This window comes from Cetorhinus maximus, chromosome 7, assembly GCF_964194155.1.
Source record: "Cetorhinus maximus chromosome 7, sCetMax3.hap1.1, whole genome shotgun sequence".
Lineage (NCBI taxonomy): Eukaryota > Metazoa > Chordata > Chondrichthyes > Lamniformes > Cetorhinidae > Cetorhinus > Cetorhinus maximus.
In genome coordinates this window covers 126805964-126822765 of record NC_135885.1, presented here as the reverse complement: position 1 = coordinate 126822765, position 16802 = coordinate 126805964, and positions in this window count along the sequence as shown.

The window sequence follows — 16802 nt, the reverse complement described above, 5'->3', positions numbered from 1 at the left end:
AAGGAGTATGCTTAGAAAGATAGTGAGAGGGGATGAGGGCATAATGCACAGGATGTAGCTGAATCAACAATGTACTTACTTTTCCTGATTGGTTAGGTCATTAAACTGCTTCCTACATTGTATTCCATGACGGGTTGCAAAACTTCTGCTACTCACATCCTTAGCTCTATCCAACCACACCTTCTTGGCACAAGATTCTTTCTCACATTGCTGGGAACAGTATATCCCTATTCTTTCCGACTGCAAACAGCAGTAATTGCTGTGACGTATCATTAAATCTGGTTGCTACTTGCTCTCAGTGCCTCCATCTTAAACACTTGCTTGCTCATTCTGTTTCCATTCCTACATTGCTCCTTTAAATGAGTTGAGATCACATATTGCACATCTTGGGGACGTGAGATCTGGACATCAAAATTTATAGCTTTGATTCAGTTGCAATCGCAAGTTCTGGCCCACGCAGTTTCACCCACTTGCTTAGAAGTTGCCTTCACATTAATATTAGGGCCTTGAAGCTAAAGTTACGGTTAGAAAGCATTTTCACAAACATTTACAGTCTTCATTTTCTGTCAAGACACTCTGTTAGTCCTCCTATTGAGAGGTACATTGGTCTCATAAAAATATCTGTTCCTTTGTGGCATCCGTTAAAATGCAGGCAGTGAGGTATATGATCCTGACTCCCTTGTTACAGTTATAAGCAACATTAGAAACTTTCCACATCCTCCAGGCTTGTAGTAATGTATCCTGGCTTTTCATATACCATCTGGAACCACAGATAGGCAAGATTAGAATGAGTGTAATTGTTTTCACTTAACAACCCTGAAGCAAACATGAATACAATTCTGGTCTTGCAGACTCTTTCTTCCTGGTTTCAATGATAGTCAGCTTGAGAATATGTTCACAGGTTTCTCCTAACAATTGAGTAATAATGTGCTCCTGACTTTCCTTCAAATATTTCAATTAAGGCTGCCTTTGTTGCCTCTGTAACTGCAGGGGGCATATTCACTGGACATGCAGAGGCAGTGCCTGTGACTGCCAGCCACAAGTAAGTACCTGCATCAAAGATAGGACCATCCATAATATTGATCAATGTAAAGATATTCAAACAAGTGCACCATCAACAAAATGTGCTTTTTCTTGCCATGGTTAAGAATTACAGTTTTCACAGAATATGCAATTGGCTCACCACCCTGCTTGCTGTCCCACTCCTGACCCTTCACTGCTTCCCTTTTATTCACTGCCCTGTACCTGCACTGTCCACAGGGAGCAAGTGGGTTGGCAAGCTAAGAGGCCAAAAGTTGAAACGATGCGGTGAGTGAACAGGCCAAGGGTTGGGAGCGGGTTGGCGAGTGAAGAGGCCAACGGGCGGTGAGCAAAGCAGTGAGTTGGGTGGCAAGGGCAAACAAAGCAGCGGGTGGGGCGGCGACTGAGGTGAACAAGTGGGTGGCGAGTGTTCACTGGGCTCACAATGATGACATCAATGGCACTGTGCAGGTGCCTAGGGCATCGTGGGCACTGACTTCCTGTTCAAGGTGCACAATGATGATGTCAGTGGCACTGACTTCCTGTTTCAGTGCAGTGTCAAGGGATAATGTTTAAGGATGTGCTGAGTGAAACAGGTTAGATACACTGAGTGACCTAATTTTCTCTGAATTCCAAGTGCTATTGTCCACATTGAGGTTTATACAGTGCTGCTTAAGGTTTCAGGGAAAAATGGGGTCACGTCTCCACAGCCCGGTAAAACCACCTTGGTGACGGTGAGATGATTTTTTTTTTGTCGATCGTCATTTTCTTCTTTTTTCCACACATAGGGTGGAGTATTACGTCAGCAGGCTTTTATGGGCTGGCCGAGGTCAATGGACTTTCGAATGTCTTGCCACCTTTATGGCCCGCCCCCAGCATGACAGGGCTGTAAAATTCCACACCTATTTGCTCATCTTCCTTTCCTGAAAAAGATAAGTCTTAGCTGGGATACAATTCCATCAACAACAACGTCCTGCATTTTTATATATCATCTTTAACACAGTAAAACATCCTAATGTGTTCCACAGGAACATTATTGAACAAAATTTGATACCAAGTCACATAAAGGAGAAAATAAGACCAAAAGCTTGGTAGGTTTAAAGAATGTCTTAAAGAAAGGAAGAGAGATAGAGAGGCAGAGAGTTTTAGGCTGGGAATTCCAGATCTTAGGGATTGGTAGATGATGGCATGGCCGCTAATGGTGGAGCAAGTAAAATCAGGGACATACAAGAGGCCAGAGGCCAGAAACAGAGATATCTTGGACTGTTGTGGAGCTGGAGAAGGTTACAGATGTAGGGAAGGGCGAGGACATGAACAGATTTGAAAACCAGGATGAGAGATTTAAAATTGAGGCATTGGCTTCCCATTAAGCAATGTAAATCACCAAGCACAAAGCTAATGGGTTAATTGGGTTTAATGGAATTCTGGATATGGGCAGCAGACTTTTGGTGACCTTAATTGTGTGGAGGGTGGAAGATGATGGACCAGCAGGACCAGGTTAGAATAATTGAAGTCTAGGAGTAACAATGGCATAGGCGAAGGCTTCAGTCGCCAATGAGCTGAGGCAGATGTAGAGTTGAGCGATGTTGCAGAGGTGGAAACAGGCAGTCTTAATGACGGTGCATATATGTGGTCGGAACCTCCATCTCTAGGTCAAATACAGCACCAAGGTTCAGAACAGTTTGGCCCTCAGGTAGCTGCAGGAGAGAGATGGAGTTGGTGGCTAGGGAATAGCATTTGTGGTGGGGACCAAAGACAATAGCTATGGATCTTGGATACGCTCTAACACCTCACTCAAGTTGCAAGAACATCGAGTGCTGTCCAATTAATAACAATGACTCTATGGCATCATCTTCACGCCCAATTCTGACCTCAAACAGGCACACTTCCGAGAAGGGCTACTAAAGTTTCTTGTTGCGCCCTCTTTGATATCACAACATGGGGATCAGCCTATTCGGTACAAACTAGTGATCAAACCTGTTATTTTAATGTTGCAAACATTCACTGCCTGACAAGTTCACCTGGAGATGAGCCAGCCAGCAATTGGAAAGGCTGAGAGTTTGGGGCACTTATATAAATGCATCACATCTTATTAGCCAAAACATGTCAGAACTGCCTTGTATGAGCAGAAATGCAGTAGAAATACACAGGCCCCAAAATTTTTATGGTTTTAAGTGATGGTGTACAGCATTTGGAGCTTGCACTGGATTTGCTGGGTTTGTGCCCCCATTCAATTTGCCCCCATTTAAGTTGCCTTGTAATCCACAAGACAGCTACCGTGTAAATACAGGTTTAGGACTGGACGCTATCATTTACCCTAAATTACTGATCTAGATCAACAATCAGGAATACTGGTTACATAAAGGTGAAATGCCATGTAGTATTATATGGAGAGACATTACTTTGAACAATTCTTTTCATTTTTGCAGTTTATTTCTGTGGTGAGAATTTCCCTAAAATATACTGTCAAATTGTGGGATGGGTTTCAAATGGGAATTCTCTTTTAATGATACATATAATGCTGAAGATAGTGGAAAACAGCAGAGAATCCAGAATGTCAGGCTCATGCAGGACTTCCCAGAGATACCCAAACATGAGAGTGAGCAGATTGATAGGATTGGGTATGAATATATCCCTGCAATAATGTAGAAAGAGGCTGTGGTTCTCCTAAGCAGCCTACCCATCCTTTAGGGAGACTTATACCATTTCTCAGTAATAAGACAGTGGTTACAATGGTTCAGAGAGCTGCTATAACGTTTAACATCCCGGCCACTGGATTATTCCTGTAGGGGAATAAAAGAGGACTGTATCATATCAGCTGGTCAGATTTGCTGTCCACCCTTACGCAAAGCAAATAGTTAATTCCCTTTTTGAAAGGTCAGCCCAGTTCATTACTTTTGACACAGAATCAAGACAAATGAGTGAGCAGGGCATTAATTTTTATGAGATTGCTGGGTCAGCCAACTTGCTATCATTCAATGAAAAGGCTAGTAATTAATGTTCTGGTTGCCAGGTCAGCCTAGTTTCCTGCAGGAACAGGATAAATGGGTGATCAGGGCATTCATTTTTATCAGATTGCTGGAGTTCCATGAGTACTTGGAATTATAAATTGCACTCATGTGGCCATCTGAGTCCCCACTGTCAACGCACACCATTATATCAACTGAAAAGTATTTCACTTTCTTAATGTCCAATTAGTGTGTGACGACAGGCACCAGTTTCTGCAAATGAGTCTCCAGTATGCATGGAGCTGCGTTGATTTATTTATCCTTCAGCAGTGTCCCTTTCAGAATCAAGGGCAAGGTACCAACTGGATTCTTAGAGAAGAGAGATATGTGATATTAGCATGGCCTCTAACACCAATTGTGCAAGAGCACCAACCAAATGAGGGAAAATTATTAGGCTAACATCAAAACTCAAATTTAACACAACAAGCTATTTTCATGTTAAAATGCTGGCCTTGACTTGGTGTTAGCAGACTCACCTCTGGGTCAGGAGCTTGTGTTGTTCAAGTCCCACCCAGAGACTAGATAACAAAATATGAGCTGGCATTCCCATTGCAGTACTGAGGGAGTGCTGCCCTGTGGGATATGCCGTCTTTCAGATGAGACATTAAATCAAGGCTCCACCTGGCCTCTTGAGTGGATGTAAAACATTCCATGGCACTATTTTAAAGAAGAGAAAGGAAGTGTTTCCTTGTGTCCTGCCAACATTGTTGTTTGTGGGAGCTGGCCCCTAGCTGCCACATTTCTGACATAAGTTACTACACTTCAAACAATAACTTGTTTAGCAGTAAACTGTTTTGGATGTCCTGAAGTTGTGTAAGGTACCATAAAAGTTGTCAGGAAGATATAATAATTTTCATTATGTTATTGGAATTTTTTTATAGAGTAATAGTGGGATCTGTGTCTATGGGTCTGTGTGTGCGTGTGTGTGGGGCTTAATTGAATTAAAGGCAGCTGGCCTGAAGGCTTTGATGTATCAAAAGATAAGCTAGGTTTGAAATGTTAAGTAGTTAGACATAGGTGTAAAGGGAACATTTGTATTTTTAAATAAACCAGATAAATTTTAATTCGAAAGAGGGTGTGGAATGTTTCACCCAGCCAGGAGATGTTAAGAAAGTGTGTTTATTTTTCCTAAAGATCACTGGTAAATTTGGTACTATGAGAGATTTTTATTATTAGAGAGGTAAAGCCCAAAGACATAATTAAACAATGGGAATTTTCATTCAAATGGGGAAAATATGTATAAAGGAGCGAAGGCTGTGTGTAAGGATAGGCATTCTAAGATCTAAAACAAGTGTGAAAAAGCCTCCAGGATCCATGCCTAAAGCTGCTGTCTACAAAGGACTGAAGTTAAGAAAACTCACTTTGAATTGGATTGTTCAGGGTATTGTGTTTCTTTGCCTGGGTCTTTGAAATCTATGTGTCTTACTGTTGCCTTAAGGAAAGTGTAACTGGGAGTTAGATTAACTAGGGGATTTAGAAGTTATCATAATAGCAATTTGTAGATCTTTGTGTGTATTTAAAACCATTTCTTCTATTAATAAAGGTTTGATTTAGTTTTGTAAGAAACCTATAAGACTCGGCAGACTTATTACTGCTATTCAAGCCACGCATTTTGAAATATATACAAATTGCAAAACAAGTTGTGTCAGCTGTTTCAAGTTTCCCTCTGGGATTTGAGCAGCTCAGCATTTACCACCAGCTGTGCAATAACAAAGTGCAAGACTTTGTTTTCTGAAAAGGAAGATTCACATGCTTAGATAGGTGTCAAGAAAGCAAGAAATTATAATATTTTTTCTTCTGGTAATAACTCTGGCATATTTTCTTATGTACTGGAAGTTAGGCTGTAATTGGATTAAGGGCTAGAGTGAAGGTAAGGGTCTAAAGTCAGCAATAAGAAGTGGTTTTGATATGCGAATGAACCAAGAGGAACTTCAATCAGAGTTTTACAAAAAGCAATAACAGGAATAGTTTGAATTGAGTTGTTCTAGTTCAAAGGGTGATATATGCAGGTTGTAAAAGGGTGTAAGAAAGTGAGGTAAGGATAGGGTAAGTTTGTTTTTACAAGTCTAAGAGCTAAAGTAAAGAACAATTTAATTAATTCTGGGAAGAAAGCATTTCTGAAGAGACTGGTTGAAGCAATAGAGAGATCAAAGGGAAGGAATGCATTTAAGGAAATACTGATGCCTATGTGAGGGGATAGCTGCTAAGACCTCCCCAAAGACAGCAAAGTAGTTGGTCAGAACTCCCAGGAGATAGTGTGAACAAAGCCAGACCCGAAGACCCAGTTTCTGTCAGCCTCAGAGGAGGCTGACAGCACTGTGTGGTAAAATTACTGGACTTCTGTAGATTTTATAAGGATAGTTGCTGAACAAAAAAGGGGAGGGTTAGCTCTGAGAGTAGTTAAGATTTGTGGGACTGTTTTAAAGTACTGTTTACTGTGTGAAGCCATTCTTGTATTTAAGTGTAATTGTCATAAAGTAATAGAGTTGTACAGCACAAACAGGCCCTTCGGTCCATCGCATCTATGCTTGCCATCAAGCACCTATCCATTCTAATCCTATTTTCCAGCACTTAGCCCATAGCCCTTTATGCTACAGTGTGTTTGTCTATTGTGTTTTTTTATTCTTTATTCTTTTACGAAATGTTTACTATAAAATCATCACAAGTAGTCTGGGACATCATTTCTTGATTTCAGGACCTCTCCACATACTACACAAATTGCAAAATACCGTTTTGGCAGCTCTTTCAAGTTTCTCTCTGGGATTTGGGTCACTCAGCATGTATCATTGGCCTTGCGATAACATAGGTGTGGATGCTCCCTGCAGTATGGTCTTAAGTTTGTTTTTGGAATTGAGGTGGTCTTCTGTGCCTCTTGGGGGATGAGACGTGGGAATTAATAATGGGAAACAAGGAAATGACAGGGACATAGAGCAGGTAATTCTGTGTACCTATTTGAAAGGTAGAATGCATAAAAAGCATCCTTGAAGTAATATACAATCAGGGGGAAAAGAGAGGGATGAACTTAAAACAACCATTATCACTGGAGAAAAATTCTAAGCAAATTTATAGGACTAAATCCTAACAAATCGCCATGGTTCTGATGACCTGCATCCTTAGGTCTTAAAAGAAGTGACTGCAAAGATAGTGTATGCATTGGTTGTAATCTTTCAAACTTCCCTTGATTCTAGAAAACTCCCAGCAGATTGGAAAATTGCAAATGCATAATACCCCTATAAAGGAGAGAGACAGAGCAGGAAAATATCTGTCACTGGGAAAATGTTGAAATCAATTTTAAGGAGGTAGTAACAGAACATTTGAAAAAAAAATAACATAATCAAGCATAGTTAACACGGTTTTATGTAAGGGAAATTCTGTTTGACGAATTTATTCGAGTTTTTAAAGGATATAAGAAGCAGGGTGGATAAAGGGGAATGAGTTGATGAAATGTTTTTGGATTTCTAAAAGGCGTTTGATAAAGTGCCACATAAAATGTTACTTCACGAGATAAGGGCTCACGATGTTGGTGGTAATATAATAGTATGGTTAGAGAAAATGTTAGTTAACAGAAAACAAAAGGCAGATTTAATGCCCATCCCTAAGGCAAGTTTGGAACATGGGGGTGATCAAGTAAGGTGGGAGGGTGCCGACTGGGGACTCTGCCACCTTCTCGCCTCTGCCCCGATTAACTCCAGAGCGGGAAGGCTTCTGGGTATCTTCCTGCCCTGCTGACAACTGGGGCCCTTAAGCGAGCAATTAATTCCCACTTAAGTGTCTCAACCTGCTGCCACTGGTATTTGACCAGTGGTGGGTCGAGGGGCGAGGGGTCGCCATGCAGGCCTCTACACTTGTGCCTTGTGCATTTGCTTGTGAGCTCATTGTTGTCAGGGTTGAGGGATTTGGCATTGGGAAGCAGGGGGGCGGGATGGGGGGGCTTCTAAAAACTACCCTCTACCATTGTCTCTGGCTCCTTCCATGCCCTCTCCAGCAACCCCAGCTCTGTAACCCCCATCCCAACATCACTCGCTTATGGCCTGTGTCTCTCGCTGATCCTGTGCCCCTGGTGGATGCATTGCCAGCAGCTACCATCACTGTCCCAGTGGTGCTGTTGGCAAAGCACAGCTGCCAGGCTCTGATTGGCCAGTGGCTCTCAGGGGAGGGTGAGTAGGCTTTCTGCCCAAATGGTCCTTGATCCTGGGGAAGACCTGTTTCTGGCCAGTTAGGTATCTGACTGGCATTTAATATGACGAGCCTTCCCCAAAAGTAGCATTATGAGGCTTGTTGGCTCTCAAGCCACTGGGTGAGACCCCCATCGCTTGGATTAAATCTGCCCAAAGAGTCAGGATAAATGGGTCACTTTCAGGTTGCCAAACTGTAACTCGTGCGGTTCTACATGGATCAATGTTGGGCCTTAACTAACAATCTATATTAATAATCTGGATGAAGAGACAGAGCATATAGTAGCCAACTTTTCTGATGATACAAAGATACGTGGGAAAGAAAGATGTGGGGAGGACATGAAGCGTCTGCAAAGGCATATAGATAGGTTAAGTGACTGGGCAAAAATTTGGCAGATGAAATATAATATGGGAAAATCTGATGTTGTTCACTTTGGTAGGAAGATTAAGCAAAACATTATTTAAATGGAGACAGACTGCAGGATGCTGTGATACATTGGGATCTGTGTGTTCTTGTACATGAATCATAAAAAGTTAGCAAGCAGGTGCAGCAAGTAATTAGGAATACAAATGGAAAATTAGCCCTTATTGTAAGGAGAATGAAGTATAAAACAAGGGGAGTATTGCTATAATTGTACAGGGCGTTGATGAAACCACACCTAGTATATTGCATATAATTTTGGCTCCTTATTTAAGAAGGAATATATTGCATTGGAGGCAGTTTAAAGGAGATTCACGAGGTTGATTCCTGGGATGAAGGAGTTGTCTTTGTGGAAAGGTTGAAGATGTCCTGTAACCTGGCCACTGCATCTTGATTTGTGAGTTTAGCTGTCAGTCAGAATTTTGCAATCCACTGTCTCAGGGTGCATATGTTGAAGTTAGCAGACACTCTGCATCCTCAAACTGTATTCTTGGATAATTGCCTCCCAAGAACTCTGCTCCCCTTGCAGCTACCAACACCACCAAAAGAGAAAGGGAAAACTCTTGCCTTGAATTTCCCCTTCTGTTTGGATGCTCTTTTGACAGACCTTCATTATTTAAAGCAGTGTTAACATTGCATTCAGGACTCAATGGTGTCATTGAACCCAATCTGTACATTTAAAGAACTTGGCTGGCCTGGGATGGGTAACTTAAAACACTGTCTGGAAGTGTAGTTGAAAGTTGGAAATTGCACGATCTGGACAGGACATTGGCAGATTGAGGGGACAGGGAGAAACTGGGCAGAATCGTCCCAGATTTTCACTAACCGTGGTAGAGGACGGGTAAAACAATGTTCTACCCGCCAGCTGCGATGGCGGGTTTTCACGCCACATCATCCCAAACCAACCACAATATTTATGCATTCCTGGGAAACATGCCGTTTCCATGGTGGTCTAGCTCTCATTCACCCGCCCACCTGCCATCACCCCACCATTGCATCACGCCGGGCGCTATATTTAAAGCCCAGCCACTAACACACATCTCAGTGCTTCCAGGCCACCACAGCTAAATGGAAGACATGGCCCTGAAGCTGAGGGAGACTGCAGCCCCCAGGTTCAGCGAGGCGTCCCTCGAGCACTTTTGGATGCCGTGGAGGCCCGCTGGGATGTCCACTACCCCTGCTCTGGCTGCAGGATGGGCAACAACAGCACTAAACCGGCTTGGCAGGTGGTGGCAGCGGTGGCCAGTGCCAATGCCCTTCAAAAGAAGGCAGCCATCCAGTGCCGCAAGAGGATGAATGATCACCTCCATTCCACCAGGGTGAGTCACTCTTCTCATCACACTCAACTCACACACTCTCAAACCCATCAAACATCCATCGGGCCTTCATTCACTGCTGGTTCAAGGAAAATTACCATTTACTCTCTCACGGTCACTGTCATTATTCTCATTCCATCCGTGGGACCACTCAGCACCCACACAGGCCAGGCATACTCATCATCTGGCCTGGCAGGTGTCCTGCTTACACTTTCTCTATCTCTATTCATGCAGGACAAGGTGACACACAACAAGATGGAGAGGTTGCAGACCGGTGGAAGAATGCCCGAAATCAAGGTCCTCACAGAATTTGAAAACCGAGCCATCCAGATGGCCGGTGAGGATCTGGACCAGCCCGGTGCTGATGCTGAGGTCAGCGGTGCTCTACCAAGTGAGGGTCCAGCAGTTCAACATCCATCAGATAACCATGTTGTGAGTGATGTGTCCTGTTTCTCAGGCCACTGTCATGCACTAATTATCTCTCCTTTGTTTCACAGGCACATCTGCCAAACAGCTGATGGAGTCCATGACCCAGGGCCTCCAATCAGGACCCAAAGAAACCGCTGGAGAGGAATCTGGGGGCACCCTCCCTGAAGTCCCATCACTGCGCTCACCCACACCCTCCAACAGCACAGAGACACACACCTCGGTTGGACCTAGCTTTAGAATAGCTCCAGGGTCACAAATTAGTGAGCACATCACACTGTCTGATCCGCAGCAGGTGGTGGCAGCAACTTGCCAGGTTTCCAGCAGCCAGGGGACTGCTGGAGGCCAGAACTTTGAGCCCGAATCAGCTGACGAGCTTTTGGAATCTGTCATGTCACAGATGCTGGAGCTGCAAAGGCAAGCTTAGGAATATCAGGAAAGGATGTCCGCTGCACTCCTTAGATTGCAAGGCACGATGGAGGAGTCTGTCTGCCTTCAGTCTGAGGTGATAGCTCCGGCATGCCAATGCACTGAGGTCAGCACTGGTAGGATGGCGGCTGCCATGGAGACATTGTCCCAGGACATCGCTCCTGCACTGCTGCACGGACTGAAAACCAACGGCGATGCCGTAGTTGGCCTTCAACAGTGTGTATGTGAGAGGGGCGCTGGGCAGCTCGATTTCACTCCAACTACCCCTACTTCTCAAGGAGTCAGCCTGGGCACCCATAGGGAGGAGGATCAGCAGGTGCACACACCGGGCACACCCACCCAGATGACTCCGAGTGTCCGGCCAATCTGACTCCCCTCTTTCAGTGACCTCAGCAGCTCCAGCTCCCACAGGCCGAGGAGGGTGTCACTGCCACACAGCAGGAGCCTGAAAGCAGGCCAGGGCTCTCCAAATCTCGGCCCTTCAGAGGATGCCTGCCAAGGTCATCACAGACAGAGCGTCACAGCCAGCAGGCTGTCTCCACCTCTGCTGTGGATGTCCAGGAAGTGGCAGGATTAGGACAGTTAAGGAGAATTAGTTGCACAGCCTGGGCATAGGTGTTAATCACCTTTACATACTGTTCACTATTGTCAATAAACTCCCAAGAATGTCTCCCTGCCTGTGGCTCCTTGTTCTGATGAGCAGTGTTCTTGTCACTCAGATGTGAAACCTTTCTGCACAAGATAAAGGCAGGTGTCTCAGTCCAGGGCCCCTCCCTACAGCCTTCAGGCCAAAGTGATTGTCCAGCCTCTCATGCCCTGGAAACATTACTGATGCCTGCACCTTGGCGGTGCTGGTCATTGCTGCCAGAGTGTAGTGGGCAGGCGCCACAGAGTTCTCTCATTCTCTCTGAGTGCTCTCAGCACCTTTAAGGAGGGGCTGGCCCCCATCACACCAGCATCTGTGACCACTGATGATGTGCTCCAGCTCCTGAAGGGCTCAGGTGCTGGAGACTGATGAAGGATCAGATGCTTCTAAAGTTTCATGGCTGTGTCTTTGGTATGACCCTGATCATGGAGCACAAGTGAGTTGCCCTCAGCCAGACAGGAGTCAGACATTCTCAGGTGCTGTATGAAAATTTATGGAGTGTCCTTAATGCATGTCATCACCATCCCTCCTGCAATCAAGCAACTATTAGGGCCTCCACATTGTCTCCTTGACAGGAGCATTCTCACAGAAGATACTCATGCTGCCATAAGCCAGGCTGGAGTTAAACGTTCACAGATGCGATGTGAGGATGTATGGGGCCACCTCACCGCATGTTGTCATCATCCTCCACAAATCTAGCAGCTATGAGGGCCTCCCAAACATGCCTGCCTCGTCTAGCCAGTGCAAGGGCCTCATTCCTGTCATCGTTACTTGCATCCTCCTCATCGGAGGAGGCATGCAGCTCCTCCATTTCAGCCAGCTCGTCTCCTCGTTGCAGCGCCAGGTTGTAAAGGGCGCAGCAGACGACGATGATGTGTGACGTCTTCTGCAGACTGTATTGCAGGGCTCCACCAGACCAGTCCAGGCACCAGAATTTCATCTTCAGCATCCCGATGGTCTGCTCCACCAAGTTGCGAGCTGCAGCATGAGCCTCATTATACCGTCACTCTGCTGCAGTCTGAGGCCACTGCATGGATGTCATCAGCCACGGCATCTGCGGGTAGCCCTTGTCCCCGAGGAGCCATCCTTGCAGCCTCTGTGGACCCTGGAAGACTCCAGGGATCTGTGACCAACTGAGGATATAGGCGTCGTGCACACACCCTGGAAACCGTGAGCACACCTGCAGTATGTGTTTCCCAGGGTCTATCGACGTCGCCTTTCGTTCCTACAGATGACCGAGAACCAGCGTCGCCGAAGGCTGCGTATGTCTGGGGAACTGGTCGGTCACACCTGCCAGCTACTGCAGGATTTGGCGCCACAAGGACATGGAGGGCATGTACTAAGAACCTGTCCTGGTTAAGGATAATGGCCCCTTTAATGCTTCCCGGAGAGTACTGACCACCACTTGGATGGCCAGAGATTAGTGCACTGCTTGGCTGCCCTGTTAGCTTGAACCATGGATGAGGTGGTCCAAACCGGGATGCTGACATTGCAAGGGGCTATGAGCACCTTCAGCAGGACTGCTCCCTGGCCAGCTTTAGTGAGGAGATTGTACATCGTGTGCAGTTGTCCAACTGTTCTGCAGTCCACTAAAATGCTCATGAATTTGCATTCTGTGGCTGGGTGGGGTGGTGTGGTGCGGTGGAAGCTCTGGAGTATTTGGTGGCACTTTGATGCCTCTGCATTGCTCGAGTGGGCAGGTAAGCTTGGAGCCCGACCCAATCATATCAATGTGGCTGCACCTGAACTGTCTCAGTTGCAGAGGAATGGTCACTTTATAAAGGCTCTCCTAATACGTGGCCACTTCCCTCGCCCACCCTACCCCCTACCCGAATGCTTGTGCACTATATTCAATGGCAGGTCTATCCTTGACCCCCTTCCCACTCCACCACCAGTCACCCCAACGGCAGGGCTCCCCTTAACCATGACACCCTGATCCCCCTGAAGCTTGAAGTCCAACAGGTGACCCCGGCAAGCGCTGCACGTTACTGTGTACTCCCCTCTGAGTTCCCCTATAAGTGTATGTCGCAATGTGCATGCCTTTCATGTGCTGCTGTGAAACACGTCGGCGTGCTTTCCTATCAACATGGATGGATGATCCAGCGGGGGAGGGGGGGAAACGATTCTGGTGGGCTGGCCTAATAACGGTATGCTGATGTATTACAATGAGGTTTCCGATGGTGGGAAACGCGGCCCCCTGTCGGCGGGCTGAGCGGACGATCGCGAACTGGTTTCCCACCATCGTAAAACCGGTCGCACCATATTGTCCACTCACGACACCGATCACGCCAGCAGGCACTGAAAATTCCACCCACTGTTTCAATAAATAAGTGGTGTGGATTTAAGGTATTTGGCAAAAGAACTAGAGGGGAGATAATAATATATTTTTAAGCAGCGAGAAGTTATGGTCTGTAATAAACTGTAAGGATGGTAGAAGTATTCAATAGTAACTCTCAAAAGGGAGTTGGAAATATATTTGAAGGGAAAAAAGTTGCAGGTCCATGAGCAAGGAACAGGGGAGAGGAAATAGATGTATTTTAAAAAGCCAACGTAGACACACTACAGACAAACTGCCTCCTTTTGTACAATTTATTCTACATTTTGAAGTCATCCTGAGGATTTTAACTGCTTACCCATTTGTTTTCCACTGAATGGGGAGGGTTATAATCCACCTTCATCTCTCAGGCCTCAGTGCTAATGGATTCCTACAATGCATTGATTTGAATCAGAATGAAAACTGAATGGTTTTCATGTTGAGTGGCTGATTTCCAGCATCAGCTTCATGCTCGGGTGACAAGTTGAAAACCATCCCCATGTGTCCTGGCGCAAAGTGATTTCTTAACATCCTCTGAAACACAAAAAAAAGCCTCTGAAGAGTGCGTTTCAATTTAAAGTGGTTTTACTATGCACATAAATATTGAAAACCGTTACTTCTTTTTAACCGCTCTGTCTATTCCTGGTGACTCTCTGGGCTGTTCTAAAACTTATTCTGGTGCTGCAATGTGGGGCGTTCTGACAGCCAAGGATGGAAGTTGGCAATGTAGTTGTATTAACCTCTCAGGACCAAGTTTACCCTTATTGTAGGGCTTCTGAGTTTGGAAAAAGCTTTCAACAAACCATTTCACCACCCAGGTATCTTGTCACCAAAATGAAGAGGCTGATTGGAAAAGTACCGTGTTCAAAAGGTTCATGGTGATTGTGGGTTATGTTCTGCTGTGTGAGAGAGAATGTGAATGCAGTGATGGCTACACCAAGTCTTTTGTTACCACAGTGTGACATTTTGTAATATTTGAGGGGCAAAATCCAGGTAAAGACAGACGTGGTGAGTTAACGGACATGTTCATGTGTGGCCCACTATAGACAGCAGGGTCACAAGATGGCAAAAAGTATCAGAGTACTGTCTTAAAAATCCATGAAAGTAATGGAGTTTAATGCATTTGAAGAGACTGCAAGGAGTGATCAAGAATCAGATATCGTACTTTGGCCATTCTGTCAGCTCATTGAACTTTTTTGACGTTCGAAAAGAAGTCCTAGTGGGTCATGGAAGTGCCATTCACTGGCATAGCCACCTCCTTCTACAAAATATAGATTAAGTTCTTCATGAATTTCCTACTTCAAACTCAATTGTTCTGTATCTCCACTAGGAGGACACACAAGTCTGAATCTGTGATGTCTGCTTCTGTCCTCTTGGGTTCTGGCTGCCATCACTCTCCTCATTTTCTTGCTTTCTGCAGTCCATTTCCCCTTTAAGCAGTAACAGCAGTAGTGGGGAGATGGTGGTGTAGTGCTAATGTCGCTATACTAGTAATCCAGAGGTCCAGACTAATGCTCTTGGGCCATGTGTTCAAATTCCACCATGGCAGCTGGTGGAATTTAAATCCAATTAATAAAATCTGGAATTGAAAACTAGTTATCAGCAATGATGACCATGAAATTGGTCTCAGCAATGGTGGCTGTCATGAAGCTATTAAAGTGTATATTATTGGAAAACATTTTTCTTTTAAAATAGATGTTTAGTCGGTGGGTGTGTCTTGATTGGATTAAAGCCAGCTAGCCTGGGTGCTTTGAAGTGTACTAGTTTTGAGATGTAAGAGAGGTAGCGTGCAATTGCATTTTTTTGAATAGAGCATTCAAGAAGTGGGGTGAAAACTGATGCCTATCTAGCAGCTGCCAAGCCATATGTTTATATTACTAACAAAATTGGTACGATGAAAGGGGTTTTATTGTTAGAGAGATTTAGTTCAGAGGCTGTTAATACAGTGAGAAATAACATTCAATGGGGCTGGTAGGTATAACTTCGGCAGTTTCCGGGTGTGCAGAGCACAGGCAATGTGAGATCAAAAGGCAGCTGTAAGCCTTGAAGTGGCTCCACACAACTAAAGTGAAAAGAACCTCATTTTGAATTTGTAAGGTGAAAATGCTTTGCCTGGTGTCTGGTTAAGTCTATGGGTTGCTGTTGCCTTAATGGAGGTTAGTTTGGGAATTTGTTATAAGTTATGATAGTAATTTGTAGCCATGCATTTTAACCTGTGTAAGTTAATAAAATCTTTCATTTAGTTTAATGTAAAGCCTCGAGAACTGATGGTCTGATTCCGGAATTTAGAATCGCAAACATAACACTTTAAACAACTGTCATAACCTATAATTTTAAGTTTCCCTCTGGGATTTTAAAATAAGTCCACTTTACCAAATGCATTGGTCACAGCAGTGGCCATGAAACTATCACTGATTGTCATTTTATTTTTTTTAAAAACCATCTGGTTCATTAATGTCCTTTAAGGAATTAATTCTGCCATCCATACCCAGCTTGGCCTATATGTGACTCTAGACCCACAGCAATGTGGTTGGCTCTTAAATGCCCTCTGAAATGGGCTAGTAAGTCACTCAGTTCAAGGGTAATTAAGGGTGGGCAACAAATGCTGGCCTTTTCCAGTGATGCCCACATCCTGAGAAAGAATAAAATAAGAAATTCTGGGCTGAATTTTACAAGTCCTTTGGTGAAGAGCTGGGAGGCAGGGGGTTTGGCAAAATGGTACAGGAAGGTGGCGAGTGGCATGCCCATTGTCCTCCCATCTCCATACCATTTTTTTCAGGAGCAAGAAAGCTTGCAGATGGCCTGCTTACCCAGAGTGGCCAATTAAGGGCCTCTTCCTTCCTCTGCTGTCATTTCACCAACTGTTGGAGGGCCTGCCGCTATGTTTGGAGACCACTAGGTAAATCCTGATGGCCTCCCTGTGGGTTCTGTGGTGTGGATCTCCTCTTTGGTCACTCCTTGGCCCACAAAGGGGATCCTCCAGCAGCAATGGCCACCCCTGTGGCAACAGCGCTATCTATGACACCCATACTCCCCTTCACTAAGGC